We start from the raw sequence: 25,406 nt of genomic DNA, 5'->3' as shown, positions 1-25,406 counted from the left end.
GAACACCACAATGATATTCCTCAAGTAGAGCAACCCCAAGACACATAATTGTTAGACTCACCAGGGTTGAAATAAAGGAGAAAATTCTAAGGACAGCTAGAGAGAAAGGTCAGGTTACCTATAAAGGGAAGCCTATCAGACTCACAGCAGATCTCTCAGCTGAAACCCTACAAACTAGAAGAGAGTGGGGGTCAATATTCAATATCCTCAAAGAAAAGAATTTTCAACCCAGAATCTCATATCTAGCCAAATTAAGCTTCATAAATGAAGGAAAAATAAAATTTTTCGTGATCAAGCAAGCACTCAGAGATTTCATCACCACCAGGCCTGCTTTATAAGAGCTTCTGAAAGAAGCATTATACACAGAAAGGAACAACCATTATCAGTCATCCCAAAAACTTACTGAAAGGTAAAAAGTATCTCCATAATGAAGAATCTGTATCAACTAATCAGCAAAATAGCCAGCTAGCATTAAACGACAATATTAAACTCACAAATATCAATATTAATCCTAAATTTAAATGGATTAAATGCCCCAATCAAAGACACAGACAGGCAAACTGAATAAAAAGTCAAAACTCATCGGTTCGCTGTATCCAGATCTATCTCATAAGCAAGGACACACAAAGACTCAAAACAAAGGGTTGGTGGAAGACTTGCCAATCAAATGGAGAGAAAAAACAAACAAAACAAACAAACAAACAAACAAAAAAACAGGAGTTGTAACTTTCATCTCTGACAAAATAGACTTTAATGGTAACAAAGACTAAAAGAAACAAAGAAGGACATTACGTAACGGTAAAAGGATCAATGCAACAACAGGAGTCAATGATCATAAATATATATGCACCCAATATAGGAACACCCAGATACATAAGACAAGTTCTTAATGACTTATAAAGAGACCTGGACTCCCGCACAATAATAGCGGGAGACTTTGACACCACATTGTTAATATTCGACAGATCAATGAGTTAGACAATTAACAGGGACATCTGTGATTTGAACTCAGACCTGGAACAAGTAAACTCAGTGAATATTTATAGAATTCTTTACCCCAGGTCCACAGAACATACATTTTTCTCAGTATCACATTACACCTATTTTGAAAGTAACCACATAATTGGAAGTAAATCACTCTTCAGCATTTGCATAGCATTTCACAGACTTAAATGAAATATTAAGTGGCTGTTGGTTTGTTATTTTCTTCCCTTATTCCTTCCTGTCTCTGCTGTTAAGCACAATTATCGGCATAAAAGAGGTTTTTAATACCTATTTTTAGACTGCATTCCAGCCTGGGCAATAGAGCAAGACTCCTATTCTCTCTCCCCCTTTCTCTTTCTCTTTCTTTAAAAAAAAAAAAAAAAAAAAAAAAAAAAATAGCAGGGCATGGTGGCACAAAGCTATAGTCCCAGCTACTCAGGAGACTGAGATATAAGAATTGCTTGAATCCAGGAGATGGAACTTGCAGTGAGCCAAGACTGCACCACTGCACCCTGGCCTGGATGACAGAGTAAGACTCTGTCTCAAAACAAACAAAATCATGCTGCTTTTGTCACCATTATGTAGATATCGCTGGCCCCTGACCTGTCACTAATTGCTGATGCTGCCATTTGTACTTAAGCTCAAAGTTACCACTTGTGGAGACTAACAGCACAGTCCTGTTGATTCTCACCTTAGAGCCTTGCAGCTGAAGGAGTCCACCACCTCTGCTGATGGCTGGTTGTTCTAGGATAGTGGCTCTCAAACTTTAGCCTGCATCAGAGCGACTCAGAGGACTTGATAAAATACAAATTGCTCATCCCCACTCTCAGAGACTTTGAGTGGGTGTGGAGTGGGTCCTAAGAGCACACACTTCTATCAAGTTTCCAAGTGACGCTGATCTTGCTGTTCTAGGTCCACATTTCCCAGAACAGCACCCTAGGGGAAGGCTCTTTCCAAGGCTATCTGAAGAAATCCTCCGCTTGTTTCTGTGGCTTTTATTCTAAAGACATAAACTCTGCTGGTACAACCTAAAACTCCTGCAGTAGAGACTCCTGGCTGAACTGCACTACTTCTTCATGGAGTAAGAGAGGAAGATCCTTCTATGGCCTGGGTTCCTGGTATCTTAGTTCTTAGAATCAGCCATTCAGACACCTCCTAGAACTCAGGACTGCCACCTGGATGCAGGCAGATAGGTTCTTATGTCTACTGCCTCACAGACCCCAGAAAACCCCTTGACCTTGACCTTTAATCATCTAACTTTTGCCCAAGCCAGCCCTGGTGGACTTAAATTTTTTTTTTTTTTTTTTTTTGAGGCGTGTGCATTCTCACCTGGGCTGGAATGCAATGGCACGATCTTGGCTCACTGCAACCTCTGCCTCCCGGCTTCAAGTAATTTTCCTGCCTCAGCCTCCCGAGTAGCTGGGATTACAGGCACCTGCCACGATGCCTGGCTAATTTTTTGTATTTTTTTTTTCAGTACAGACGGGGTTTCACTATGTTGGCCAGGCTGTTCTTGAACTCCTGACCTTGTGATCCACCCGTCTTGGCCTCCCAAAGTGCTGGGATTACAGGTGTGAGCCACTGCACTCGGCCAAAAATCTTGTTTTTCTACATTTACAGTAATTTTATCTCAGAATTTTATCACTGAAGTTTTTTTTTTTTTTTAATTTTATTTTTTGAGACAGAGTCTCATACTGTTGCCCAGGGTGAAGTGCAGTGGTGCCATCTTGGCTCACTGCAACCTCTGCCTCCTGGTTTAAGCGGTTGTTGTGCCTCAGCGTCTGAGTAGCTGGGATTATAAGCATGTACCACCATGCCTGGCTAATTTTTGTATTTTTAGTAGAGACAGGGTTTCACCATGTTGCCCAGGCTGGTCTTGAACTTCTGACTCAGCTGATCCGCCCACTTCAGCCTCCCAAAGTGCTGGGATTACAGGCATGAGCCACTGCACTGGCCTATCACTGAACTTTTTAGGCCTACCTTGCCATTGAGCCTTACACAGGACAAGTAGGCTGCCTTAATAGATTTGTATAGCATTGAATTGGACCCTTCTGTCCAAATCCAGGCACCTTTCTGTCCTAGAGGGTCCCTGGATTCCTAACGCAATTTAGTTCTTCCCTGTTTTAGCAATCTTCAAGTTTCATGTTTAAGGTGACAGAAAGAGACCAAGTGTGACTAAGGGCTGTTAGTAGATTTTATCACTTTAGGTCATAAACTCTAGCTAACAGATACAATGCATTTTTGGTAAACAAATGTATGCACATAAACACATATAGACATATACACAGGAAAAAGGAAATTACAGATTTTATAGCAGAACGAAGAAAAAAACAGGCAAGGCTTTCCTTTGTAATGAGATTGCTATGCACCTTGCCAGTTCCCTGCCTAATAGTGGATTGAGCAGTTATTCAGTAAATCAATAGTTACTGTCACAATAGTGACAACAGTCACATTGTACAACACATCCCCAAGTCCCAATCTCAGTAGTGAGCATTGCGATGTTAGCAGAAATGTGATCATCATTACCAAGTAGATAAGTAGACGGGTAAATCCTTTTTTTTTTTTTTAATGATTGTTGACCTTTATTATTTCCGCAAGGTATTTTATTATATATGTATCCCTAGTAGGCTTGGAAATAAATATTAATAATTACAAAAGCCTTGCATTCTCACCAACATTTCCTTATTTGCTATGTATAGAGTTTTCAATGCATAACAAAGGCAAAATTTGCTCAAGGTTATTCACTATCAATGTTTACACTGTAAAGTGCCTTAAGGCATTCTCAGTATAAAGGCTTTTATATAAAATATTATTTTCTTTCCCTACAATAATCAAATAGCTAGAACACCTTCTAATATAGTTTAAATTAAGAAAAAAAATTACTCATCAGCTATTTATTTTTAATTAAATAAAATAAAATATATTTTAATTACTATTTTGCTACTTCATTACAGGTAAACAGTAATGAAGTAGCAAAATAATAATTAAATAAAATATATTTTTCTATACAAATGAATAAATTACATTTGTGTTTAATAATTTAAATTATGACAACATAAAGATGTCATTAATTTTTTAAATTTTTTCTTCATAAATGTTTTCTTTCATTTTTTACATTTTGAAGTATAAGCATTACTTTTTATTTTATTGGACAAAGTAGTACATAAATTATACGTGGGTGATGGTCAATATTGAGTGTCAACTTGATCGGACTGAAGGAGGCAAAGTATTGTTCATGGGTATCTGTGAGGGTGTTGCCAAAGGAGATTAACATTTGAGTCAGTTGACTGGGAGAGACACACCCACCCTCAGTCTGGGTGGGTAATATCTAATCAGCTGCCATGGAGGCTAGAATAAAGCAAGCAGAAGTTGGAAGGACTTGACTTACTGAGTCTTCTGGCCTCCATGTTTCTCCCATGCTGGATGCTTCCTGCCCTTGAATATTAGACTTCAAGTTCTTCAGCTTTTGAACTCTTGGATTTACACCAGTGATTTGCCAAGGGGCTCTCGAGCCTTCAGCCACAGACTAAGGCTGCACTCTCAGCTTCACTACTATTGAGGTTTTGGGACTCAGAAAGGCTTCCTTGCTTCTTAGCTTGTAGCTGGCCTGTCACAGGGCTTCAACTTCTGATCAAGTGAGTCAATTCTCCTAATAAAATCCCCTTCTTATATATATCTATCCTATCAGTTCTGTCCCTCTAGAGAACCCTGACTAATACGACATGGGTGGTGTCTTTTATGAATTTTTTCTTCTGTGAAATACAACAAAGAGTTATATGCACAAAGTATCAGTATGGAGTTTAACGAAGTGTCACAAAGGAAAGGCCTAGCTAGGTATAACCAGGGTCAGAAGACACTAGCAGGATGGGGGATTGTTTTGCAGGTCAAAAGACACTGTCAGTACCTTAAAGCCTCTGATACAGTTTGGATATGTGTCCTTCCCCAAATCACATATTGAAATGTAATCCCCGGTGTTGAAAGTGGAGCTTGGTGGCATATGATTGGAACTTAGGGGCAGATTTCTCATGAATGGTTTAGCACCATCTCTTAGTACTGTCCTTGCAATAGTGAGGATAAATTACTCAGTCTCAGGTATTTCTTTATAGCCATGCAAGAACTAATATAGCCTCCTACCTGTCCACCTCCAAACATTAAAAACCCCTCCCTCCAGAAGTAAGTACTAGCCTGACTTACACACTAATCACCATCCTGCTTGTTTTCAGATTGACCACCTAGGCTTGCATTTCCTAAACCCTAGAGTTTAGTTTTGCCTCCTTTTTGAGCTTTATACAAATGAAATTATACATCACGTATTCTTTTGTGTCTGGCTTCTTGCACTTCACATTGTGTTTCTGAGATTCATCCATTATGAGTATGTAAATGTAATTCATTCATTTTCATTTCTGTAAAGTTTCCACTGTATAGAATAACATAATTTTCATCTGCATTCTATTGTTAATTGATTATTTGGGTTGTTGAAACAGTTGACATTACGAAACTCTTATAGGTCAATGGAGCAATAACTTTTTCAGTAAATCAGTAGCAGTCAGAAATATACAATGCATTCCAACTCCACGTCCAGTCAGAAATATACGATGCATTCCAACTCCATGTCCTCAGTGTTGAGCACTGTGATATTGGCACAAATGAGAGCACCTTTACTAACTATGTAAGGAAACAGGTAATTCTCATACATAATTCTTGGTACACCCTTGCGAGCATTTCTGTTAAGTGTCTATCTGGGCAAGGAACTACTGAGTCATAGGACATGTGTGTCTTCAACTCTCCTTATATTATACCAAAGTGTAGTGTTAATGTACCTCTCACTAGCATTAAATAAGTGTTCTGTTGCTGTTCATTCAGGTTCCAGCTCCAATTTTATCTCCTTGTAGCATCCATTTCTGGCCATCCTAGTTTAAGTATTCCACCCCATCATCCCTTACTCTTCAGTCCATTACTCTGATTTAGTTTCTTGGGTCCCTTTGGGTCTTTGAAAACACCTTGTTTCTGGGCTCCTCCACTGAAAGGTAAGCTCCATAAAGACAGTTACTTTGTCTTCCCCATAGCTAGGATAGTGTCTGGAATGCAACAGACTCTCAATAAATAATTGTTAAGTGAATGATTGGGAACTTCATTCATACAGTATGTATTCACAATAATGCCAGTAGAAAGACTTTACAGAATATAAACTTTGAACCTTCTCTTTGCAAGGAGCAATACTTTTTGAATAGGAGTTTCATGATCCATGTAATATGTTTAACAGCTAGTGTTCAGAAAAATAATTATTAATTTAGATTTTCCTGTAAGATGACCATAATGACACATGTTGAATAATTTTTCCTGTCTCATGAACACAGTGAATACCAGCATTTCTTATTCAATGTGAGAAAACAGGTGCCTGTAAATCAAGGCTTCACGTTCTTTAAAGTGCAGACCATAACAATCAATTGACATCCTTCTGTAAGTAATAATGCATGGTTTCTCAAGGAACCCAGCAGGTAATTGATTCCCTGGTCTAAAGAAGCTCTAGGCCTCTGATTTTTTGATATCTATGGAATCCTTCAACTGACTTTATTGTCTTGTTTCTAGCTAGCACTTGAAATAAAGTTCATGAATTTTTATTAAATATCTAGCCTTTCTGGAATAGTAGCAGTTTGTATGCTTGAAGTATGTACAGCCCCATCTGCATTTCTACCATAAGGCCACAGTGACAAATATCTAGTGGAGTAGAATGTGAGTTTTGTGCATGTCCAGAGCTATCCCCAAGTGAATCCAGACACCTGAGTCAGACAATGATGTATCAGATTATATTTTACAATGGGCTATTCCCAAAGCTTCAAGTCGCCAATTACGAATGTGGCTGTATAATAAAGAGGGTTTTCTGTTCTAAATGCTTGACTGATCCATGGTTTCTGTTTTTTAAGAAGAGCTGACCATGTGACCTTACTACTCTGACCACAGTTAACTGGACCAGAGATGAGTGCCTGACTCAAGGTTGGCCAGTGATCTGTGAAATGGCATGAGGCCTCTGCCAACAGGGCTACTTTACTTGGGAAAGTAACCAACTAAACAAATTAGATTATCTTTCTTGGAGAGTTTAAATGCAGGATGCAGGTACCATTAGAGGAAGATAGGGAAAAAATAAGGGAAACGTAGAATATGTTATTTTAGCCACATAATTCCAGATATATAAACTTTAGTTTTATCTCTTCTATAATCCTGAAAATATTAAAATTATTCATGTGGATAGAAAATAAAGTCAAATAAAAACCACAAGTATTATCTTGTGCGAAGATCTACTAATCTGTGGTTTAAAACCAACTTACGCACTAACCTCTAACCAGACAACAAAAACATCTGTTGGGTGGAAAAGCCAAGCAGTCAGAAATCCAGAAAAATGCAGGAGGCCCAAGCCACCAGGCAGGAGAATCTGCAAGGCAGGAGAAATCACAAGAAGCAGAAATCAGGATGCAGCAAGTAAGAGAGTAGAGAATCGTAGTTTTGTGAGCTCAAAGGTTGTGACTGAAAAAAAAAAAGCAGACTCATTACGCTGATGGCACACTAAGATAAGTAACAATGGCACTAAAGAGACAAAATCCATCATTAGAATCACACGGAATCACAAAGTCCTTACAGTTTTCTGTGAGACCAGCTTGTTTTGTTGTTGTGTTTCTTAGTCTTTCTCTCAATAAAAATTTGGTGTAGATAATAATCACCTAGGATATAAATTAAAAATTACTACCTGTAGCTATAAAGAGTTTCTGATCTAGTAGATGTGGGCCATGACGTAGGAATCTTCATTTTACATATCTGAGCCTGATGGTCCAATAAATCATCCCTTAAGAAACACAAAGCTAAGCTATCCTGAGGTTGTATATTTTCCTTGAAACTGGAAAGAAAAAAATCTACCTAATATAGAATCCATGTATGACTTCAATTTTGCAGAAGTAGCCCAGAGTTGGACCATCTAGGACACATTGTTGTATTGGTTTTATAATTATCTTTGTGTTAAATAAAAGTCACTTCTAGAAATGCTATATTTTAAGTATTTTGAAATACAAGGTTTTCCCCGTCTTCATTCCAAAGGACTGTACGAGGCTTGTATTCCTCTCTTCCCTTGAAGAACTCTGCTCTACTCCAGCTCATGGATTCCCAAACATGGGCCAAATTCTGTTCATGTCTGAACCAATGCATATACTCACCACCCTATCCCTACTTAGAGGAATAGCAAGGAAAGAGCTCACAAGTTCAGCTAAGGTTGGCTTGTGTGAAATACTGGGTGAAGACAGTTAGGGGTTCCTCAAACCAGGTCTGGGTGTTGGAATGGAAACTAGAACTTCCCCCTAAAGATAAACCAGCCGGGAATCAAGAAAATAGTCAAGTCCAAGTCCACTGGTAAATACCAAGTTTTAAGACTGAAGAGACTAGGTCCAAAGACTAATGCAAAAGCTGGAGGCAGGAATCAAGGCAGACGTCTCAGAGCTAGAAGGATACAGCAGGCAGAAATAGAGTCCACATAAAGTCCCTAGTCACTCCAGGCCAAGTGGAACCAATACCTCACTGAGTGGTTGCAGCTGAAATTCATGGCCTGGTAAGTACATGGAGATGTACAACAGCTTAAAGGCCCTTGAGAATCAACCCGCTTTCTAACAACTCCTGCTCAATTCTCAGGACTGAAAGTTGGCCAAGACAGCCTTTGCCCAGATGCTGGTACCATTTGTGGGCAGAACTTTCTTATGCTGTTTGACTGGTTAGTACCATCTATTTGTGGATTGATGTCTCAATATTCATATCTATAAAATGAGAATTATAATAGTACCTAATCTATAAATTAGTGATGGTTAGAAGAATTAATATATGAAATAAGATAATGTACAAATGCCTGGCACTTAGAAAACACTAAAAAATTGTTGACTGGGGATGAAGAGGGACAAAAGGATATACACGCATTTATTGCCACTGAATTGTACACGTAAAAATGGTAAAGATGCTAAATTTTTAAAACATTTGTTGCTGCTGCCACCATTGTTGCTGCTGTTTGTCAGTGTTGCTGTAAGTAATAATTTCTTATGAACAATCAATTATTTTGACATCTTTTCCCTTTATGCTGGATTTTTTTTTTTTTTTTTTTTGAGATAGGGTCTTATTCTATCACCTAGGCTGGAGTGCAGTGGCATTATCATGGCTCACTGCAGCCTTGACCTCCTAGGCTCAAGCAATCCTCCCACCTCAGCCTCCTGAGTAGCTGAGACCACAGGCATATGCTACCATACTCAACAAATTTGTTTGTAGAGATGGGGTCTCACTATGTTGCCTGGGCTGGTCTCAAACATGGGCTCAAGCAGTCCTCCTGCCTCAGCCTCCCAAATTGCTGAGATTATAGGAATCAGCCACCATGTAGCACACTGTATGCTGAATCTCTTGATATTGATTTCTTGCCTAGATCATGACACATGTTGTTTGCTGTTTGTTTCCCTCTAGGTGCTATGTTCCAGGCAGAATTCCCCCCTGAAAATTAGTCTGTCTGATACCACCACCTATCACTTCCTGATAGTGTTACATATCCCACCAGGTAACAGGTCATTTCCATCATGTCCCCAAATAATACAAATTTTTTCTCCCTTACCAGATATTCTTGAAGACTTAACTCAAATACTTTCTTCTTCAAAAAGCTTTACATAACCTGAAGGGTTCTCCCAGCTCTCTGGAGTGCCTACTATATGTAATCTGAATAATTAATCTACCAATTAATCATTTACTACTTCATAAAATCTTTTCTGTAAGTCCCTCAAATTGTTATTTAAATCATGTATTATTATTTAACTTATGTAACATCCTCTTGTGTACCCAGTAAGATAGTACCCTCCTTAATGATAGCAACTGTTTTATTCTTCTTTGTATGCCCCATGGCTAAGCACTATGCTTTTCACAGAGCTCAACAAATATATGTGATTTGATTTGAAATGCTTAGTTAGAATACCATAAAAGACTACCATTTCACATTCAGAGGAAGTCATTAAGATTTAAAGAGTCCATTAAGGACTAATCCAATAACCTAGAAGAGAGTAAATTGCTTACTTTCAGGCAGATGTGCTAACTTTCTGGCCCACTAAGGTTCTATTTAAGCAATTTACTAAGAGTAAATTATCAAATGGATCCAGGTAGCTCGAAAAGGTTAATATCTGCTACTTCCTACTAAGAGTTAAGCTATGTCTCCTTTGCCTGCTCTAAGCAATGCCAGCCAAAACCACCTATTGTTTATAATATGCAGAGAATATATTTAAACAGTAACCATTTGGACTGAACTTACATAGCTGAAGAAAGCAGTTCCATAAACTGTAAGATTACAGTGCACTGTTGGTACCCAGATGCTACTGACTTGCTCTAATATTGACACCACTCTTCTCTTCTTTTTATCCCATATTCTAAAATGCTCATCTGTAACCTGAAAAGAAAATGGAAGAAGAATTAATTCAGTTGCATTCACTGTTTTGTTTGTTTGTTTGTTTGTTTTTGGAGATAGAGTCTCACTCTGTCACCCAGGCTGGAGTGCAGTGGCATGACCTCCCGAGTTCAAGCAATTCTCATGCCTCAGCCTCTCAAGTAGCTGGGATTGCAGGCATGTGCCACCATGCCTAGCTAATTTTTGTGTTTTTAGTAGAGACAGCGTTTCGCCATGTTGGCCAGGCTGGTTTCAAACTCCTGACCTCAGGTGATCCACCCGCCTCAGCTTCCCAAAGTTCTGGGATTACAGGCATGAGCCACCAGGCCCCGGCATATTCACTGTTAATTGTTGCAGGAATTGCACTCAATAGTAGGGATACAAAGGGATTTAAAACTTGAAAATATGATACCAGTTTCATGGAACTGCCATTCTAGTTAGGAGTAAAGTGGTGGAAACAGGAGTGACATAGGAAACACATAAACAATCATGAAACAATGTGGTGCATATTATAATAGTAATATCTGCAAAGTGTTCTCGTGAGGAGTGGGGAGTCTTAACAGCTTTGAGGGAGGAGTAAGAGAAGCAGATTAGCTGTGCCCTAAGGGGGTATCAGGAGTCCTCCAAGGGAAACAAGAGAAGAGAAGACAAACACGGGGAGATACATGAACAAAGAACTGGTTTGGCAAAAAGCGATCTTAGAGGTATTTTATTCAAGCCCTGAATGTTATAGACCAAAGAAAACCAAAAATAAGACCGAGGAATGTTAGGTGACACACAGGCACAACTGGAAATGAGAAAACAAACTTTGAGCCTGCATCTCTCTGACCAATGTCAAATCTGGTGCTTAACCTGCTTTGATAAATTGCATATTTAATGAAAGTTCAATGAAAACGGAGGCTTGGTAAATAAATCCTGCTCAATTTGAAGTTCATTTTACACTCATTCATTCACACATTCAACAGTACTTATTGGCATCAACTAGGTGCCAGGTATTCTATTAAGAGATAGGAAACTAAGAAGGAAGAGTAACCAAGACAGATGTAAGCCATAATCTCACAGAACTAACAGCTTAGTAGAGGATGTGAATAAATAAGCCGGCATTTAGAGATGAGTGTAAGGATTGTGGCAAGGAAGTACAGAGTGCCATGGAAGCATACTTGGGAGAAGCTTTACTGGGTAGAGAAGCATCATCCTGTAGGCTAAAACCTGAGGAATAAGAAGGATTTAGCAAAGTGTTCCATGAAGGGATAACAGTACGTGTAAAGGCACAAAGGAACAAAGATCCAAAAATAAGAGAGTGCATTATGCGTAAGAACTCAAATTTCAGTGTGAGTGGTGGTCTTCCTCCCCATGTTATCCCTTAGCCAGCTCCTACTTATCATTTAAATTGCAAAGAGCGTGTAATTGCCTCCCTTTCCTAACACTCTAAAAATCAGGTTCCCTTCATGTTCTTGTTGTGAACTGCAATTACTGATTTATTATCTGGCTTCTCCATCAAACTGTAAGCTCTTTGAAGGCAGGTATGCATGATGTCCTTGATCCTAATCTCTTGAACCTGTAAATGTTACCTTGTGGGGGAAAAGGGTTCTTTGTAGATGTGATTCAGTTAAGGATCATGAGATGCAGAGATTATCCTGGATTATCCAGATGGGCCCTAAATGCAATTACAAGCATCCTTCTAAGAGAGAAGCAGGTAGAGACCTGACTGCAGGCAGAAGAAAAGAAAGCCACAAGACCGGAGAGGTAGACATTGGAATGATGCAACACAGGCCAGAGAATACCAGGAACCACCAGAAGGTGAAAGAGGCTAGGAACAGATTCTCCCCTGCAGACTCCAGAGGGAGCAAAGACCTGCCAAATCTTGATTTCAGCCCAGCAATACTGATTTCTCTTTTTTTTTTAATTGGAGTCTTGCTCTGTCACCCAGGCTGAAGTGCAGTGACGCGATCTTGATTCGCTGCAAACTCTGCCTCACAGGTTCAAGAGATTTTTGTGCCTCAGCCTCCCAAATAGCTGGGATTACAGGCATATGTCACCAAACCCTGATAATTTTTGTATTTTTAATAGAGACAGGGTTTTGCCATGTTGGCCAGGCTGGTCTCAAACTCCTTACCTCAAATGATTCACCCACCTCAGCCTCCCAAAGTATTGGGATTAGAAGGTGTGAGCCACCATGCCTGTCCCCAGTGATACTGATTTTGGATTTTTGGACCCTAAAATTTCTGTTGTTTTAGGCCACCAAGTTTATGATAATTTATTACAGTGGCCACAGAAAACCAATACAAACACTGATATACATCTTTTCGCATAACAATTGTTTTGGTATTTTAGTGTTAATTCCCTTAGACAGATTCCTAAAAGTGGAATTGTGAATCAAAATCTACAACCCTTATTTTAGGTATAATGAAGATTACTAAATAAGTTTCATAAAACGATTTCTATAAACACCAATAATGTAAGAGTGTATCTGTTCACACCCTCGACATCACTAAAAATTTTTGAATGTATGCTATGTTGATATGCAAAAATCATTTTTCAATATTGTTTTAATTTACATTTCTTTGGTTGCTAATGAAAATAAATATTTTCCCATGTTTGCTTATCAGTTTTATTTCTTTTGTACATGTGCGAAGTTTATTTTTTTAAGAGAGATTTATATGTATTTCTCCTAGAGCAAGGACATCATACTTTTATTTCTTAAATTTGCTTAAAACAGTTTATCTTACTCTATTGTTTGCCAGTTTATTTAAGTTGGATTTAGGTTTCTGTCTTTAAAGGGGATATGCAAAACTTTCATCTATACAAATAAGACAAAGCACTGATCTTTTCCTTGGTGCTTCTTTTGTTTCTAAACTTAGAAAGCCCCCTACTCTTCGTCTAGAAGAAAGCTATAAAGAGTAAATTCTATTTTCTTTTAGATTATTTATGGCTTGACTTTATATTTAACCCCTTTTCTATCTGAAATGTACTTTTGTTGTGCGCAGTGCAAGTTGAAGAACTAAATTGATTGTTTTCATAATGTAACAATGCCAATTGTTGCACCACTTATTGAATAATCAATTTTTTCTCCACTGCTTTATAACACTTCTTGTATTATGTATGAAATTCTCATATAAAATGGTATCTGTTTCTATATATTGTGTTTCTCTAATCCAATTGTCTATGATAATGTAAGTATTATATAGTTTTCAATACTGCATTTTAAAATTTGTTTCTGAATGTGGTAGGCTTCCCTCATCACCATTTATATTACTTTTTTGAAGTGTCTCTTTGTGTTTTTAATATTTCAGTAAGTTTGCAAAAGTTGTTTAAAAACTTTATATTCTTTTATAACAAATTTATCTACAGTTTTTTCCACGACAGAAGGTACGGTGACTTATCCATGATAAGCATTTATAAATTGTAGTGATTACTGGTAAATAATGTTTAAAAACACATTTTTTGTCTACTTGATTTCTGAGCTATGTAATTTTTCACTTTACCTATTATGAAACAATCAAGTCCAGGAATTTTAGCCAATCTTCTTTTTTGTTGTTGTTTTTCAACTTTTCTGTAGGTTCAAAGGGTACATATGCAGGTTTGTTACAAAGGTATATTCCATAATATCGAGGTTTGGAGTATGAATGAATCTGTCTCCCAGGTAGTGAGGATAGTACATAATAGTTCATTTTTGAACCTTTCTCACACTCCTTCCTGAGACTACAGGTGCAAGCCACCACACCTGGCTAATTTTTGTATTTTTAGCAGAGACAGGGTTTCACTATGTTGGCCAGGCTGGTCTCAAACTTCTGACCTCAGGTGATCTGCATGCCTCAGCCTCCTAAGGTTCTGAAATTATAAGCATGAGCCACTGCACCCAGCTAGCTTCCATTTATAAGTGAGAACATGAAATATTTGGTTTTCTGTTTCTGCGTTGGTTTTCCTAGGATAATGGCCTCCAGCTGCATTCATATTGCTGCAAAGGACAAGATTTTATTCTTTTTTATGCTGCATAATATAACCCCATTAAAAGATGGGCAATAGACATGAACAGACACTTCTCAAAAGAAGACATACAAGGAGCCAACTGTAAAATAATTCTAGGTTTCTTACTATCCTCCCCTCATTATAAATAACAGATTTCTCTCCTTTATATGTTGTAAATAATTTTATAAAGCAACATAACATTGCCAATTTATTCTTTCATACCCTCATCATTTATTGCTTTTACTGTGGCCAATAGTATTAGTCAATTCATGTAGTTCCTGGTTCTGTCAACATTTTTCACATTTATATGAAAAGATGCTCATTATCACTAATCATCAGAGAAATGCAAATCAAAACCACAATGAGACATCATCTCACAACAGTCATGATGGCCTTTGTTTAAAAAAGTCCAGCCGGGCGTGGTGGCTCAATCCTGTAATCCCAGCACTTTGGGAGGCTGAGGAGGGTGGATCACGAGGTCGAGAGATCGAGACCATCCTGGTCAACATGGTGAAACCCCGTCTCTACTAAAAATACAAAAAAATTAGCTGGGCATGGTGGCACGTGCCTGTAATTCCAGTTACTCAGGAGGCTGAGGCAGGAGAATTGCCTGAACCCAGGAGGCAGAGGTTGCGGTGAGCCGAGATCACGCCATTGCACTCCAGCCTGGGTAACAAGAGCGAAACTCCGTCTCAAAAAAAAAAAAAAAAAAGTCCAAAACGGCTGGGCATGGTGGCTCACACCTGTAATCCCAGCACTTTGGGAGGCCGAGATGGGCGGATCACAAGGTCAAAAGATGGAGACCATCCTGGTCAACACAATGAAACCCCATCTCTACTAAAATTACAAAAAAAAAAAAAAAAAAATTAGCTGGTTGTGGTGGCACGTGCCTGTGGTCCCAGCTATTGGGGAGGCTAAGACGGAAGAATTGCTTGAACCTAGAAGGCAGAGGTTGCAGTGAGCCAAGATTGCACCACTGTACTCCAGCCTGGCAACAGAGCAAGACTCCGTCTAAAAAAAGAAAAAAAAAAAATTCCAAAACATCTAAAAGCAACAGATGTTGGTGAAGTTGTAGATAAAGGGAAACCCTTATACAGTGGTCATGAGAATGTATATTAGACCAACCACTGTTCAGAGAAGTTTGGAGAGTTTCCAAAGAGCTAAGAGTTGAACTATCATTTAATCCAGCAATCCCATTACTGGATATATACCCAAAGAAAAATAAGTCATGTTACCAAAGGACACACAAACCCATTTGTTTATCACAGCAGTATTCACAGTAGCAGAGACACGGAATCAAACCAGGTGCCCATCAGTTCTGAAATGGTTAAAGAAAATACGGTGCATGTACACCAGGAACGCTACACAGCCAGTCTTCTTTTGGTGAATAAAAGCTTTGCTAAAATTCTACCCCACAAAACACATGCGTACACACAGACACATTTCTAAGTGGTATCTGTTTTAAAAGTCTTTAAATATATGATTAAGAGATGAATATTCTCATAGAAAGCTGAATAGATGTAGTCTTTTACAGGACTCTTCTTCAAGTCTTTAAAACCACTGAGCTACACTTGACTCGTGAACCCTAAAACCACATGTGCACTTCAGTAAAAACTAGATCAATAGTAAAATTTGACTAGTGTAAGAAACCATCTCATATTAGACACCTTGCTGTAGCTTTCAAAATACAACAATGCTTATTAGAATCCATTGATCTAGTTGCCTCCTTTTTATCCCTTGCCACTCATGAACAAATCTAATACTTAGGAATCACCTGCTTATTCTGTTAAATGTTATTTAGTCACATCTATTTGTCTTCTATGAGCTAAGCACTGGGAACACAAAAATTAATGATACTGACTCTGCCATTAAGAAGCTCAGATATTGCAAGGGAAGTAAACAAATAAACAATAGCAATGGAACCCTGAGATAATGAGTCACTTCCTTCAAATGGGGTTAGCAAAGTTTTTATCTTCAGAGTAAGGCAGAGTAGAAACCACAGTAATTCCTCCCCGCAACCCTGTTTTACTTACTTTAAAATAGCAACTGGTATCTCTTATAATGACAATGCAACAAAATGAAAATTGCAGCAATATACTACCAGATGTTAACAGAGATGATATTTAAACTGCACCCTAAGAATAAGTAGGAGTTTTTTTAATATAGAAAAAGGATGGAGGGCATTTTAGGAAAAGGAAACATGAGGATGTGATAAAACATAAAATGTCTGGGACAAAAAACTACTCCAGCATAGCAAAAGTGTAAAGTTTCAGTTGTACACAAATGTAGAAAAGATAAGACACAGAGCAGAGAATCAAGTCTTGAAAAATAAATTGGAGATAGGGGATAAAACTTAAATGCATTTGGTCTCTGTGTTATTGTCAGTGAGAGTCCTATCAGGTACTAAAGAAATGGAGTAAGACAATTCATCAACCCAGTCCTTCATGGCTCTCTTTGCTACCACTTAGCTAAAACTATACTTGTCAAGGTCAAACACAGTGTCCATGTTGCAAATTAATGTTTTTAAAACAAAGTTAATGGTTATATAGAAAGCTGATTGAAGAGGATTAAGACTTGTAGCAGTAGTACAAGTTGGGAGATTGCTGCCACCATTAAAGCGAGAAATGGTGAGGGTATAAAAGAAGAAACTGGCAATGTTGTATTGCTTTATTGAATTATTTACAACAGGCATCCCCAAACTACGGCCCACTACTATCCCCTGCATGCGGCCCCCTGAGGCCATTTATCCGGCCCCCCTACTGCACTTCAGGAAGGGGTACCTCTTTCATTGGTGGTCAGTGAGAGGAGCACAGGTATGTGGCGGCCCTCCAACGGTCTGAGGGACAGTGAACTGGCCCCCGCTGTGTAAAAAGTCTGGGGACACCTGATTTACAACATAGACAGCGAGAACTCTGATTTGTAATAAGTGGAGCATAGTGAGAAATCAAGGATCATTTTCTAGTTCCTATTTTGGTCAACTGCATAAAAAGATGAGCAATTTGAGGAATCACGTAATAATTTCCATGGTAGATTGTGTTGAATTTGAGTTGATTCTGGGTCATTCAGGCAAGGGGTTCAAGGTAGAAGTATGTGTCTGATACTCACATGTAAGAGTAAAGGCAAAAAAAAAAAAAAAGAGTAAAGGCTAGAAAAAAAAAGAGTAAAGGCTAGAGATATGTACTTCAATATCTTCTGAATTCACTCACATTAGTCTTTCATTCTTCTGTACTCATAGACATTTATATTTTAATCTGCATGTTCAAAGGGATAATCACTCTACTTGATTTGTTATCACCATCCAATATTATTAGTCAGTTTACTTAAGTCATTCATAAAATGTAACTAGTACTGAACCTGAATTTAGTGAAAAAGTGGAGACCTGGCTGTAGTCAGAGAAGAGATCTACGTGAAAACCACAAGGTCATTATAAGCTCCTAGGAATATTGCTACAATGGTAAAATCATGTGTTTATATATTTGTGAGTTTGCTGTCATAATGATCTGTGAAACAACAAATGAATTCTAAAACAAATGTTAGTGTTTATCAACCTACTCCAATATGGCTTCCATATTCCATGGAAACTGTTTTTGTCAAGTTCATCAACAATCTTTGTGTTGAAAATTCAGTGAGTACTTTTCTGCCCTCATCTTAAGCAACTCCTCTCAGCTTTCCACATAGAAAGGGACTTCTTTTTTTGACATGCTCTTCTTACATGGCTTTAGCTTGGTTTCCTCCTGTCTCACTGACTATTTCTTTTCAGTCACCATTACTATCTCCTTCCCCAATACTTGACCTCTGAATGTCTCAGAGCTTCTTTTCTCTTTTTTTTGTATACTTTTCCCCAAGCCATTCCTGTGCCTTCAAATACTTTTTAATTTTTATGACATCCAAATTTATATTTAAAAGATTTAGGAAGCAGACATATATATCCAACTGCTTATTTGATATCTCCATTTGGATATTTCATAGGTATCTCAGATTTAACAAATTGAGCACAGATCTTTTGCTTCTTCTTCATCTGCACCTCCCAAAACTGTTCTTTTCCTGGTGTTCCCAATCATGGTAAGGGGCATTCAGTTTCACAAGCCAGAACATACAAGTCAACCCTGATTCTTTCCTTACGCACATTCACACTCCTTCTACCTTCAGTCCATCACTCAGTTCTACCTCCAAAATCTACTTAGAATACCCTCCACTGTCTCTATCTCCTCTGCCACTATCCTAGTTTGAGCCACCATCATCTCTCACCTTGACTATTCCATTTGATATCTGATGATCTCTCTACTTCTTATATGTCCCTCTCCAAGCTATTCTTCATCCAGAAGTCAAGTACTCTTTTAAAAGTATATGTAGATTTATATAACTTCCTATGTAAGAAAAAAAAATCATTTACTTCCCAGAGCATTTGAAATATAACCCAAGCTCTGCAAGGCCCCACAAAACCTGACTCCAACCTTTTCTCTTAGCCTATTCAACCCCGTGCTCCCTGGGCTGCAGCTACACTGGCCTTTCTGTAGTTCCTAGACCCTGCCAGACTTTCTTGTTCCCTTTTCTAAGAACACTCTTTCCTTATTTTTTGCATAGTTGCTTCCTCATCTTCTGTTTGGACAGTAAATGTTCCTTAGAGAAATATCTCCTGGTCACCTTATCTGAAGAAGCCTGACCCCTTACACATACCTCATTCTATACCACAGAACCATCTTTATTTGTTTTATAGTAGTTTGCCACACAAATTATAATCGTTGTGTTTATATTTTGGGGTACTTATTCATTCTCCATCTCCTCTACTGGAATGCAAGCTCCACAAGGACACAGCTATGTCTGGTGGTCCCCTGCTATGTTTCCAGGACCTGGTGCATGGTGGCACTAAATAAAATGCTGGGAGGAAGGAAGAAAAGAACATGATGCAGGTAGGAAGGGAGAGAAAGAGGGAGAGAGGCAGGAAAGAAAGGAGAGACAGGCTGTAGGTAACCAGAAACTGAAGGTTTAATTTTCAGGGAAACTTCAGAGGATATTACCTAAGGAGAGTAGCTTCAGTTTTTGTAGTTCTTAAACACCGTGTCAGAAGAACTTCTGTAAGCAGACATTTGGGATTTGCCTTGTGACATCAACATTCACAGAATCGAGAGAATTAAAGCTGGTAATTAAGGCTGGCAATCAGGGTTTTTCAGCTCTTATGGATTTAATAACTCTTAATTTGCAAATGCTTGTACCAGAAAGACTGCATCTTCAAAAAATTCAAAAATATGAAAACACAACTAGTAAACAAGCACCCATGTTTGATTAAATATCAGAGGAAGAATGAAACCTGAAGTAAACATTCGAATGATTCCATCTACGCTAATAATACATAAGGAAGAGTGTGTTTGAAGAATGCTTTGGCACATGCTCGACAGAACCGCGGTTATGCCAAATGTCACCTTCTTCTACCAAGCCTTAAAGGAAGAAGTATCTTTCTTCTTCTAAGCTAACCTCTCCACCTGGGTTCCTGAATCCACTTCCTCCCATATCCTCAAGTACTTTGCTTCAAATGTTATCTCCTCTTTCTCCTGTATTTCAACATCTTGCCCTCTCCATAGGCCCCTTCTCAAAAGCCTAAACAAGCTCAGCTTCCCATTTCGAAATACGCACTCATTGGCTTTTAATTCTCCACTAGCTATCTCCGTCTCTTCTCAGCAAGCTCCTCCAAAGACTAGTCTTTCTTCCATTATTCTCTTCAGTGAACTACCATCAAGATTCTGCTCTTACTACTCTTGTGATACTGCTTTTACAAAAGTTAAATTTGACATCCTAATCCACCAGTCTTTTTTAATTCAAAATCTTGGTTTCTCTGCATCAACTGACCATACTGTTATCTCTCTGCTTGGAATAATTCTTCCTTTGGTTAACAGAGAATGACTCTCTTCAGTCCTATGCTACTAATATTGCCACTCTTTCTATTTGCCAGATCCTTCCTTCCCTGGTCCTTCAATGTTGGTAATTGCCAGGGATATTGTCATTATTTATTTACAATATTAACATTCTCCCATGTGATCTTATCCATTCCCATATCTTCAATTAACACCTACATATCAGTATCACTCAAATCCGTGCCTCTAGGTCAAACCTCTCCTGTAATCTAGAAGTACCTATCTTACTGCCTGGATTAATCACAGATGTCTCAAACCCATCTCCAATATCTACTATATATTTGCCCCTCTTGTGAACTTTCCTCATCTGAGTGAATGGCCTCTTAATAATCTACCAGTTATCCCAGCTGAGAATCTGGGTATCATCTTAGACCCCTCTCTCTTCTTCATTCCAACTCACAATCAAGTCCTATTAACTCTGCCTTTTCAAAATCATTTTTTCCACTTGATATCCTTGTTTTCAACCTTGTGGCTATTGCCTCGTTCAATTTCATAGATACCATACTCTCAAGCTCTCTCTGCCTCCAGTCTAACATTCTTTTTATCTATCCACCATATTGTCAGATTTTTTTTCAAGTTGTAGTTTTTTTCTCTATGCCCCATTTCTTATACTTTTTTATCTGTTTATCCACAATCTTTGGCCTGGAGTGTCTTAGACCTTGTTTACTCACAGAGCATTTACCCACTTTACAGACAAATTTCAAGAATAACTTTCTCTGTGGAGATTTCTTAACCCTCCCAATCCCATAAAATCGATGAGTCATCCTTTTACTTCCATGGCATTCAGTACTGACATGTGCCATGCCACCCTAAACAGTGTATTGCACCTACAGATAATTCTCCTATATTCTAAGTTCCCTTTGCTCTATTTTAGGGTTTCTTGATGTCAGGAACTGAAACTTACTTACCTTTCTCCTCCCAGCACAAACACAGTGTGCAACACATAATTGACAATAACGTTAGCTTACTGAATGAGTGAATAGCCCTTACATTTCAAAAGAATAAAAACACTATCATGAAAGACAGTCCTCTTGTCTAAAAATGATAATAGAGCACATTAAAAATTCACTACATCAACATTCATCTCTACCGCAAAATCTGGTCTGCCTTCAAACTGAAATCCTAACTACAACAATAATGAAATATTAAATGTTCATTGAATGATATTTTCCAACACATATAGAAAGCGTGGGTTTTCATGATTGCCTGGAGATTTTCTGTACAATATAGTAAGACCTTTCCATTACCCTCAACTGCTCTGCTCCCGCACCACATTGAAGCAGTATGCCTCTGCAGACTTCTGAATGTTCCTTCAAGCTACAGTTACACACCTGTGGATCCTGAGCCCTCTCTATGCTGCTGATGCATAAGAGTGCAGAGGTCAAAGAACAGGAGCTGCATTATTTTACATCAACACTTTGTACTTCAAATGATATCCTTGGTCTGGAGCGAAGCCCATGCTAGGCTCCTACTGAAGATATTATCCAACACTCCTGACCTTGCCTTACTTAACTTTCTCTTCCTTCCTGAATTATCTGACTACCTGGATCTGACCCATTTTTTTAATCTAACCTTTAGTTCTTTCTCATCATTAGTTCCTGGAGGACATGGACCACATCCTAGAAGCAATAGACATAATACCTAGGTAAGAGGAAATTCACTAAAATTTGGTGAGAATAATAACAACAGAGCCAGAACTGGGGTCCTCAGTACCAGAGGTCAGAGATTAAGATTTATAAGGAGTTATTTGTTGATGTAGTCCAGTCTCAGATCTGGTTCCTTGAAATAAAAGATTATTTGATCCAAAAAGGTATATGCTGGGTAGACTTTCAGAAGTAGAGATGGGAGAATACATCTATCAGAATCAGAGGCAAGACATACCAAGATTTGGCCTAGCCCCCAAGAATAGGCAGTGGTGGAGTCACAACAGTAACCCAGCTGTTAGACTCCAAAACCCTGTGCTTGTGGGTCAAGTACCCTGAACCTTCAAGAGTGTCAGTAAACTCTGTCTCTACCAAAAGTACAAAAATTAGCTGGGCATGGTGGCACACACCTATAGTCCCAGTTACTCAGGAGGCTGAGGCAGGAGAAACCCTTGAACCCTGGAGGTAGAGGTTGCAGTGAGCTGAGATTGTGCCACTGCATTTCAGCCTGGCAACAGAGCAGGACGCCATCAAAAAAAAAAAAAAAAAAAAAAAAAAAAAAAGAGTGTCAGTAATAATTAGAGTTAAGGTGCATTAAACACCTGACTGAGTGCCTGACACGCACAATGTCGTTACTGTACATGCTACTATTATTATCTTACACTTGACCCTACAAAGTCATCAGCTACTTTTTTCTTTCCTGATATATTTTCATTGGTTCAACATTTCACCCTTTGAAGAAGCTTTGTGTACTCTTCAAACCCAACAATTCCATTATGCTCACCTTCCTCAAGAATTTTTTTAAAAATATTGGTTGATTACTGTTACGACTTTTTCCTAGGGAATTTCTTCCACTGTGAGTATTTCTCTGTGCAGATAATTACTTGGTGTACTTACCCTTTCTCTAATATGCTTAAATAATAGGACTGTGATTTCAAAATATGGTCCTCTTTCTATAGTGACTCAATTTCAATTTGTTTTGATGACAAGCTCCTACAGTCTCTTTAGGTATATCGCCTCAGTTTCCTTACGCAGCTTGTTTTCCTCCACTTGACCTTCAACTCTGAGAATTTCAATACACTCTGAAGAGTTGGGGTATAATTATATCTCATTGGAGGTCGTAAATGTTATTATTTCTCCAATCACCAAGTATCCAGAATAGACCGATTCCAACCTTTCCTACTAACATGTGGATGCAGTAGCAGCTAAGCTTTGTTTCCTATACATGTACAACAAAAATCACTCATAAAATACATGTTATTAGCGTATGCAAAAAATAGATGCATTTATAGGAGAAATAATCTTACTAAAAATTAATGTCCTGGGGTAAGAAGCACATAAGGTAACAAAACATCTTTTGTGTAAGGATAACATTATTTAGTTTTGTTTTTGAGACAGGGTGTCACTCTGTTGCTCAAGCTGGAAAACAGTGATGCTGTCACGGCTCACTGTAGCCTCAATCTCCTGGGCTCAGGCAATCCTCCTGCCTCAGTTTCCCAAGTAGCTATAACTACAGATATGTGCCACCATGCCCAGCTAATTTCTTAATTTTTTGTATAGACAGTGTCTCTCTATGGTGCCCACGATGGTCTCAAACTCCTTGCTTCAAGTGATCCTCCTTCCTGAGCCCCCAAGGTGTTGGAATTACAAGTGTGACTCACCTTGCCTGGCTGACAGAACTTTAAAAGATATTTTTAAACTTGCCTGGCTGACAGAACTTTAAAATATATTTTTAAACACACCACTTAAAAGATACATTTAAAGACACCAAGTTTGGGAAAGATCAACAGGAGAAATTTTGTTCATTTTTGTAGTATTTGTATTTTGAGTTCTAAATAGTTGAGTCCATGTAGAAATTGAAAGATCAGAGATTTTTAAATATACTCCAGGCAGGGCCAAGATGGTGGACTTGAAGCAGCTAATGTGCACCACTCTCATGGAGAGGAAATGAAAGGGCTAGTGATCACTGACCCTGCAGGTCAATCATTTAAGAAACCACATGGATCCATCAAGGCAGCTGAAGAACATGGGGAGCCGAGAGGAATGAAGCTGGACAATAGTCTATCTGGGCTCAGTATGGAGCCAGGAGAACCTCTTCAACATAGGAAAGAATGAGTGAGTGATAGCCCCCGGGGAGATTCATTCTTTCTACAGGAACCTGTGCAAGACTGAGAATAGAAGAATTTTTGGTCCCCCATGCACCATCCTACTATGCTTCTAGACTGAGGCAGAGAGCTACCCTAACATTCTGCAGGAAAAACTCTCAAGTCCAAAGGGACCTCTACAAGCCTTGGATCCCTTAGCAGACCAGCACTGCCACCATAGCCCCAGTAGAGGCTTTAGTTACAGTGTCTGGGAACAATAAGATGCTCCACACCCCTTAGCTGGATGGGGCTTGGTGCCAGTTCTGGCCCAGGAGTCCCACCTCAGCCCAATTTCAGCCGGTCCCTCCACTCACCCCTACAACTGGTACAGACAAGGCCTGCTAGAGCTTCTGGCCCAGAGGTATTGCTTCTGTGGCAATTCAGCCAGTGGGCGCAGCCTCCTGTTATCCCAAGAAGCATCTGGATGTCAGGGCAGGCATCCCCACCAACCCTTACCACTGGTAGCCAGGAAAGTCATTCCTTCTAGAGCAGGGTTCCCCACCCTTGGGCCACTGACCAGTACCGGTTCATGGCCTGTTAGGAACCAGGCCATGCAGCAGGAGGTGAGCAGTGAGCAAGCGAGCAAAGCTTCATCTGTATTTACAGCCACTCCCTATTACTCATATTACTGCCTGAGCTCTACCTCCTGTCAGATCAGTAGCAGCATTAGATTCTCATGGGAGCACAAATCCTATTGTGAACTGCACATGTGAGGGATCTAGGCTGTGCACTCCATATGAGAATCAAATGCCTGATGATCTGTCACTGTCTCCCATCATCCCCAGATGGGAGCATCTAGTTGCAGGAAAACAAGCTCAGGGTATCCCCTGGTTCTAAATTATGGTGAGTTTTATAATTATTATATATTATAATATAATAATAATAGAAATAAAGTGCACAATAAATGTAATGTGCTTTAATCATCCTGTAACCATCACCTACCCTCCCCACTCCAATCCATGGAAAACTCATCTTCCATGAAACTGGTCCCTGGTGCCAAAAAGGCTGGGGACTGCTGTGCTAGAGCTTCCAGATCACTGGTCCTACTTCTGCCTGAATTTGCTGAGGAGCATATCCTACTGTTACCCTGGAAACACCCAGGTGGCAGGGTGGGCAATTGCACTTTCCTGCCTCTCGTAGGAGATGGGCCACACCCAGAGAGCTTCCATCCTAGTGGTCCTGTTTCTACCTGAATTCTGCAGACAAGTGCAACCCCATGTTTCCCCAGGAAGCAAAAGAACAGCAGAATAGGGCCAACCTGGCAAGAATACAGCTTGTCTGCCAACTACAGCCCTGCCTGAAGGAGCCCCAAGGA

General features: G+C 39.1%; 1 long non-coding RNA gene across 5 annotated transcripts in view; it reads right to left on the bottom strand.

Annotated features, from left to right (window-relative positions):
* LOC141581474 (uncharacterized) overlaps positions 1-25,406 on the bottom strand; it is a 323,356-nt gene that overhangs the window by 272,906 nt on the left and 25,044 nt on the right. For 4 of the 5 annotated variants that reach the window (XR_012514129.1, XR_012514128.1, XR_012514127.1 and 1 more), the window contains one exon: positions 10,295-10,429. This is a non-coding gene — a long non-coding RNA (uncharacterized LOC141581474). Of the gene's footprint in view, positions 1-7,318; positions 7,415-10,294; positions 10,430-25,406 lie in introns of all 5 variants that reach the window. The other variant, XR_012514131.1, reaches the window with a different exon arrangement.

The sequence above is a fragment of the Saimiri boliviensis genome, chromosome 15 (assembly GCF_048565385.1).
Source record: "Saimiri boliviensis isolate mSaiBol1 chromosome 15, mSaiBol1.pri, whole genome shotgun sequence".
Taxonomy (NCBI): Eukaryota; Metazoa; Chordata; class Mammalia; order Primates; family Cebidae; genus Saimiri; species Saimiri boliviensis.
The sequence above is the reverse complement of the archived record's forward strand: the minus strand, read 5'-3'. Positions and strand labels throughout refer to the sequence as shown.